The sequence below is a fragment of the Triticum aestivum genome, chromosome 6B, assembly GCF_018294505.1.
Source record: "Triticum aestivum cultivar Chinese Spring chromosome 6B, IWGSC CS RefSeq v2.1, whole genome shotgun sequence".
NCBI classification, from domain to species: Eukaryota; Viridiplantae; Streptophyta; class Magnoliopsida; order Poales; family Poaceae; genus Triticum; species Triticum aestivum.
Genome location: NC_057810.1, coordinates 248246875 through 248255131, shown reverse-complemented (window position 1 = coordinate 248255131; position 8257 = coordinate 248246875). Strand labels below are relative to the sequence as shown.

The 8257-nt window shown below is 47.3% G+C and overlaps 1 long non-coding RNA gene across 1 annotated transcript; it reads left to right on the top strand.

The window, feature by feature from the left end:
* The first annotated feature begins 2453 nt into the window (after positions 1–2453).
* On the top strand, positions 2454–5325 carry LOC123134035 (uncharacterized). Its single transcript, XR_006465477.1, has 4 exons — positions 2454–2913; positions 3318–3681; positions 3981–4048; positions 5101–5325. It is a non-coding gene; the product is annotated as an uncharacterized lncRNA (long non-coding RNA).
* The last annotated feature ends 2932 nt before the right edge of the window (positions 5326–8257 follow it).

Here is an 8257-nt window from a genome sequence, read left to right as displayed (position 1 = left end):
GTAAAAACTCGGGTTGGTACAACCACTATCAACAGTGCCCCCTACCTAACTCTGACGGCAGGGGACAAGGGCATTTAATGCCCGTCCGGTCGCTCCAACAGTGCAGGAAGCGACCGTTAGGGGCGCCACCGATCGCCACGATGGCCTCCTAGTCATCTTCACTTGCCACCTCGCACCGCTGGGCTTCACAGCTACCCGCCACGTGCCCCAGGAGCGATCCTGCGGCGACACGTCGTCGAATGTGCTGGAGCGTAGATGCGGAGTGGTGGCTTCGACCGCGGCAAGCGCCTTGCCACGGTTGTTGTCTTGTCGCACCCGCGAGCTTGCCGCTCGTCGGGCCTTGCCGGGACACGCGGTGCGTTGCGGCAAGTCTTCTGAAGTGCCTTGGTTGGCCTTCCCGGCAAGCTCCTCTTGCCGGGGTCTTGTCCTTCCCGGCAAGCTCCTCTCGCCGGGGCTCTGTCTTCTCAGTTAACACTTTGTTCTTGAATGGCAGTAAATAGGAATGACGAAGGGTCTTGGCGGACGCCCGGCAAGCCTTACCGCGGGACGCTGCGACTGCCCGTGCACAAGTTCGGGGTACTAAGGTACCCCTACTTTAGTACACCGACACAAGGATCTTCTCGTCGCGCCCTCCGGCAGCTTGCACCGCGATGGTGTAGATGCTGAGGAACTCCGACGGATGCAACCTGCCATCGTACTTCTTCGGTACATCTGGCTTGAAGTTCTTTGTGCTGGGCCACTGGACTTGCCGCAGCTCACGAGTGAACGCAGGGCAACCTACCGTGTACGGCAAGTCGCCTGGTTCCCCTGGCGCATGCATGTCAACAGCGGGCCCATCGCGCTGGTCTGACTGACGCCGCGCTTCTCTTCGACGCTCGATACGGGTGCGAGCCTCTTCATGTTGTCGTTCTTGAAGAACTTGGCGTTGATCGCGACGAGCTCGTGGATCTGACGACGCCGTGGAGTCGGTGTCGAGGTTGACCCGGCGAGTCGGTGATCTTGGCCTTCGGGGCGGGGGGTGCACGGTGGTTGCACCTCCACCGGTCTTGTCGCCATCGGCTCGCGTCCGGCAATCTTGCCGCGGTTGCGATGTAGCTGGCTGTCGTGGAGTGTCGCCGTTGGCGAAGCCGATGAGGCTCTGTATGGTGGCCCTCCAATCGTCGATCTTGTCCGCCGATGGAGGGTAATCCAGGAGCAATTGAGCTCGGGCCAACGCTTCTTCTGGAGTCTTCGGTGGCGGCGGTGAACGGTGCGAGGAGCGGGATATGCTCGGACTTCCAATTGGGTTGGAAGGAGCAGTACCCCGTCCAGGCGACCGTACCTCACTGGTGCCGGCATGCTGACGTGCATGCTGGTCTTGAACGCCCCGAGATCCACCAGCTTGGCCTTGTTCTAACGCGAGTATGGTGCTGCGAGCACCATGACGCTGTCGATCCCGCGCCTCCTGAAATGGGCGCGGTGCGTGTACGGATGCCGAAGTTTGTGGGGCCTTGTCCTTGGATCTGGTAACGACGTTAGCTCCCTCGTTGGCGCCCGTTCCTCCGCCGGCGTCTACCCCACCGCCCATTTGCTCCGGTGGGGGTGGGATCGACGTGGACGGAGCAGCCACCTGTGAAGCCTTCTTCTTCGGTGGCATGTCGGTGAAGATGATGAAACAGATGAAGATCTGGCTCGCGTGAACGCCGGATCGGGTTCACACAACCTCGACGCCCCCTACCTGGCGCGCCAAAGATGTCGTGGGAAACGAGCACCTATGGGGCAGGGCCCCTTTCGGTCCGGCAGGGAGCGGAGGGCGCACGAAGAGCGGATCGAGGCAGAGCACGCGAGCGATTTTTACCCAGCTTCGGAGCTCTCCGGAGAGATAATACTCCTACTGCTGCTTTGTGGTTGTATTATGTTCTTGCTCGGGAGCGTGGGAGTGTCCTGGTTTCGAATGAGTCGAACCCCTTCTAAATTGCGCATGGGCCTCCTTTTATAGGCTAAAGGGGTCACCGACAGGTGGCAACGCATGCAAGGGTAAAAGTGTAAAAGGTGTGGTTGGTACAACTGCTTCTACAGTGGATCCTACCTAACTGTGACGGCAGGGGACAAAGGCATTAAATGCCCGTCCGCATCGCCCAAACAGTGCAGAAAAGCGACCGTTAGGGGCGCCACCGTTCGCCACGATGGTCATCTCGTCATCTCCACTCGCCACCTCGCACCTTTTGGCTGCACAGCTTCTCGCCACGTGCGCCTGGAACGGTCCTGTGGCGACACGTTGACGGATGAGCTGGAGCGTGGACGCAGAGTGGTGGCTTCGCTGCGGCAAGCGCCTTGCCGCGGTCGTTGTCTTGCCGCGCCCGGAAGCTTGTCGCTTGCCGGGTCTTGCCGGGATGCGCGGTGCGTCGCGGCAAGCTCCTTGAAATGCCTTGGTTGGCCTTCCCGGCAAACTCCTCTTGCCGGGGCCTTGTCCTTCCCGGCAGGCTCCTCTTGCCGGGGCTTTGTCTCCTCAGTTAAAACACTTTGTTCTTGAATGGCATCAATAGGATCTATGGAGGATCTTGGCGGGCACCCGGCAAGCCTTGCCGCGGGGCGCTGCGACTGTCCGTGCACAAGTTCGGGATACTAAGGTACCCCTACTTTAGTACACCGACACCTTAGAAGGGGCAAAACACCGGGGCTTTATCTCCCCTTGTCTAGCACCGTCTGGTGAACAAGATGGAGGGTAGACAAGGGTGCCTCAAATGGCGGTTTCTCTTCTCCGGTTTGGACCAGTGCAGAGGAGCGAGCAAAGTAGATGGTGCTGCCGGCCTCCTCCCCTCTCCCCCTCCCCTTGCCATGAGCAGAGAAGACGGTGCAGTCGGCCTCCTCTCTCTCCCTCCCCTTGCTCTCAGTCGCTTTCAGCACCCTCCTCGCTGTTGGCTGCATACCTAGGTTCACCTCTCTCTTTCTCTGCCCCTTTGTCTCTTATTTATTTGATTTGATCCGAGAATAGAATCACTAGCGATATGTTTTTTAGATTTAGGTCTTCAGAAAAAGTATGGGATGTCTGAGGAAAGCTTTTTATCCATGCATTTCTTTCCTATTGCAATATTTAGTTGATCTCGGAATAGAAGATATGGAAATATTCCTTGCAGATTTAGGCCTGCAATTCATGTGTTTGTTACTCTTAAACATTGAGATCAAGATGTATTTATATCAACTTTTTTTAAACTACACACAAGTTTCAAGTTGTTCTTTCAATTTCTTTAAGGAGCTCCTTCAGTTTGTATGCTTCAATATCTAAGGTAGTTCTGCATTCTGACATGTTCTCCTTCCTCTCTGTTTATGTTCTACAGATAATTGATGAAAAAACTTTGATAAAGAAATATTGGTGTCGTCTCATCGTCTTCATCGACATGAGCATCTCTATCGGACCACGCATCCATGCCTCCCCATCTACCTTGCTGGAGTAGCCACCGCCTGGTTGAGGTATCACACTGCCACCGCTGCTGCTGCCTGGGACCCTCCTCTCACTCCTGCCGAGGTCGCATGTCCGTCAAGGCATCAAGACATGTCGGTTTCTTTTCTTTTCCCCTATTTCTTTTCTTCCACTTGTTTCTTCTTCCTAGACCTCCCTGTCCGCTGAAATTGCAAGCTGAGGTGAGCTCCTCGAACGCGGAAGTTGTAGTTCTGGAGGAACTCGAAGATGTCATTTTTCAGGTATGTTCACCGAAAGAGGGGTTACTATTTTCGCATGTTCACTTAGTTCATGTAACCTTTGCATCTAACTCTGTCTGGCTTGCGAGATTGCATACATGGTATTGATGTGTTGGTAAAGTCCCTTTAGATGAAAAGAAAGTGCCTTTTTCTTTCTATATAGTTGACATGTGAATATTTATATTAACGAACATAAGAGTTTTCTGAATTTTATCTTCTCATTTGCAGTTTTGATGAGAATCACTACAAATAGTTATGGTCATGAATGTAAGAGTTTTCTGAATTTTACCTCTCATTTACAGTTTTGATGGGAATCGCTACAACAACAATTAGAAGAAAATGCATTGCAGGTTCAGAACCAATTTCTAGGGTATGTACAAGCTGTTTTTATTCCATATTTGTTTTAAATTGGTTAACTAGCATAGCATATTGATTGTTGAGCTTTATTTCATCTACATTTGGTTCTGAACATGTGTGCTTTTAAGAAACTTTGTATTCTTCCCTATTTTGAAGAGCCCACAAAGAGACTAAAAAATGGTGATAGTCATGTCCAGAATGTCGAAAGCTTCATTTTGGTCCATTAGATAGCTTATAGCTTTGTCACTGGAGGTTAGGTTGTCATATAGGGGTTGCTGCTTGTGAAAACTATATACAGCCATGAGTCCCTGACAAAACAATCGCAGCTTGTGAAAATTATATACAGCCAAGAATGCTCCATAGTTCTACATGCCACACAGCTAATTACCAAATTTGCAATGCATGCTTATTTCCGGTAGAAGCTTAGTGGATGAATTAGCATTGTGTAAAGTCTGTCTAAACTCCCGTCTCTTTTCTTTCTATAAACCGGAAGACCAGGATAGATTTCTTAATACCATTTTGGGATTGTTTGAGCACTGAACAATGCTAACGGGTTTACCATTTCTCATTTCTTAATACCATTTTGGGATAGTTTGATCACTATACCAATGTTTTGCTTTCTGCTAAAGTCACCGATATTGTATCCAATGTTTTTCAATTCCCAACACATGCCAAATTCTACACATTCGTTCCATGGAGAGTGTGGAAGTAATGTAATCATGTGGCATTTAGATTGGCGAGTGACGCGTACTTCCAGTGTACAGAGTTTATCAAATGCACATAGTTGTCCTGTTAAATGTTCAGAAAACTGTTATGTGTTAAAACTGCTGCCAGATTAGTTCACATGTCTCTTTCTCTTTACATAATTTCTTGCTTCTTACTGAACTTTACGCTGCATTTCTCTGAACTTTCTTGCTTGCTTAACTGCGTCGCCTTAACTTTGGCTTGCGTTCTTCCCTCTCCCATATGGTCGCCATATAGGTTCTGTTCCAGCGTTAGCTCAGATCATCCGACAAGGCTCTCTGCCAGCTGCATAATTCTTATTTTCTGATGTTTTGTGTTCAGGATTATGGCAAGGAGCAGTGGCCGTTTGGGTTTTGGGGGAACGACATGCACAGGTTAACTCCGAAATTCAGAATTTTAGTCTTCGTATTGACATCCGAGACAAAGAGAAGTGCTGCAGAGACGCGTTTTATTTCAAAGTTATGATACTTATAATGTAAACCTTGCTTTGTCAACCGAATATGTGTATGCATGTATAGGCAATAAAGGCGAAGAACAGAGTCTTTACTTCTTCTCTTCTAATAGATCTCCTAGCGAAATGAAGATATGGATAGGTGCTACTGAAGTAGCCAACATATACTTTGTATGGAGGAGAGCACGGGGTGTACATAATAGGGAAGAAAGTGAGATCCGAACAAAATACGCATACAAGTATATCGCAAGGTGAATGCTATATTATTCTTAAATGAAAATTACACTAGGTTGACTTTTAATATACATGGAGCATCCCTTTTTCAAAAATATAATTACTCCATGTAATTACTGCATCCATTTTGGTATGTGATACTGCAAGTGTAAATTCAGGAAAAAAACTATGTTGTTTAGTGTGAGCTGCAAATTTAGTTTTTGTTGGTGGATTTCCTCAACCATATTTTCGCTGCATAGAGAGGACTTGGTAGGAGTCTATTATTCAGCTCTGTTCTATGTTTGGAGAGCACTCTCTCTTTTTCCCTTTTGTGGGAAAAATATTTTATAGAGAACTCCGCACTAACCCATGATTAGTAGCTGTGATATATGATAATTATCCAATGACAAAACTGTTATAGAAACCTTCATTTTGAAAAGGAATCATGACCTAAGGTCTATATATATATATATAATTTTTACATTTTATCTTGTATTTCAAGTAAATTCTCGCCCAGCATGTTATTTACCACATATACGTACTTTAGCCTACATAATTACCGGACCTGCTACAGTTCAGTAGGAATTTTGAGGCATGGACCAAGGAAACAAGATGCTGATGGAGTGTCCTATATTGCTGCTACCTGATTTTCCATGAAAATCCAAATTAGTTTTGCGATGTCCTTTAACAACTGCTTTGTATAATCCAGAAGAATTGGTATCTGCATAGGCAATTGATAGCGCGGTGCGCTTGCTTAGGCCACCTAACATATGGGTAGAGATAGAGTTTAGGCACCCGAATAAGGGGATATAGAGATTGTAGGCCAATATATCATTTGATGTACAATATGAAATAACTTAAATGGCAATATCAAATGTTCTTCTCTATTGATAGACAAAAGGGATAATGTGTTTTACTATATATATAAATTGACATAGCATAGATATTTATGGTACGATGCCTTTCCCACACATTCAATGGACAATCCACTACTAGGAAAAGGGCTACTAATGGCGCACCAGTTTTGCCTACTAATGGCGCACTGTTGGTGCGCCATTAGTATCACGCCACTAGTATTTTTTACTAATGGCGCACCACTAGTGCACCATTAGTATCTGGTATACTAATGGCGCACCACGTAGTGCTCCATTAGTATGGAACAACATGCGCCATTAATATGCCTCCGATGGGGGCATACGTAACCATGTGCTTTGTCACACTAATGGCGCACTCTGTAGTGATGCGCCATTAGTATCCTTTGTCATACTAATGGCGCACCTTGTGGTGATGCGCCATTAGTATGAATATTAGGTTTTTTTTACTTTTCTGAATTTTGCACAGGTTACAAAATATATTATTGGACAGAATACAGACAGCAGCACACAGCAACAACAAATTCATCGAATACAATAGAGGATTAGTCTCCGAATACAATTCATCATATTAGTCTCCAAATTCAAAAGACCAGACAAAGATAAAACATTACAAGTCTCAAGACCGCGAGTATCGAGTTTGTCTTCACATTACAAGTCGATATCGATCATCTAAACTACCATCACATAGAAGAGAGCTGCGGTCATCACGATGAGCATCATCGCGATCAAACTGGTCTTCATTCGGTTCCTCCAACGCTCCCTCCTCTCTCCCGCTAGATAGCGGGCGTATCTAGATTCGGCCTCCGCCCTAGTGGTGTACCCTTTGTAACTGTTACCGCTGAAACGGTGACGACACTACTCCCAGTCGTCGTAGACTCCGGGAACCTTACCCTTGTACTCCGGGAACCTTACCCTTGTACACAACATACGACGGCATCTCTATGCACAAGACAAACAACAGACAATACATAAGCAATATGTAATTATGCAACAAAAGGATCGGAAGAGAAAAGCAAGACATTAATAGCACGATTCATGGTCCTACTAATAAATAGCATCGATTACATCTAAGTTGAACGACTGTCCAAACCAAAGAGACATACGAATTCATTAAAGTTTAATTACAACATGAGAAAATCAATGTTTCAGAACTACACATCACTACTTTCGACTCGACTCATTGGACAGGAGCGTGGATGAAGCCGCCGTCTGTCGTGACGGTCATGAAATCGCGATAGTTGTCAGACTGCATTTGTAGCGTTCCGTCTATCTCATTGTTGGACGGTTGATATCTGAGGAAGAACTGCCCCAAGGTATGAAGGACATCTTGATGGATGATGTCCGCAAACTCTGACTGGATGCGAAAGAATTCTTGTCTGAGGTCCGCGTCCTGGATTGCCGACAAGCTCGCGGCCCAATCTTTGAGATTATCTCGTAGCAGAAGGTGATGATGGTCCCTTACGATCGCCCGCATGTGATGGAGGGCGTAGTAGGCATCCTTCTGACCGCCAGGCGGCTGCTTGACGCAGCAGAACTTCGTATTGTGGGAGAACATGTCCTTGCCGTACTTACGAACTGCCCTGGTGAAGGTGCCTCCAGATTTGGCGTAGCCGGGGAGAACATCATCAAGAACTTTCTTGATATTTGTGTAGTCTATCTTGGAGTTACGGTTCGGGTCGAAATATGTGGCCATGGAATATTTCGGGCTTAAGAGGATGAGTGTGCAATGTGTGTCACTGCACAGAACACAGAATGTTAGAAAAAAAAAGAACGATCGAAATCTAAGAAATCATATGTTACGGGGCGGTTAAGGGATGACTTACTCCGGAAAGTAAGCCACAAGGAAGTTATCCTTATCTGGGTTTGCCAGAATGATGCCTTCGAGGTGTGAACTCGCGACTTGGCGGTCCCCAGCATTGCTCAAGTGCTTGGCACGCAT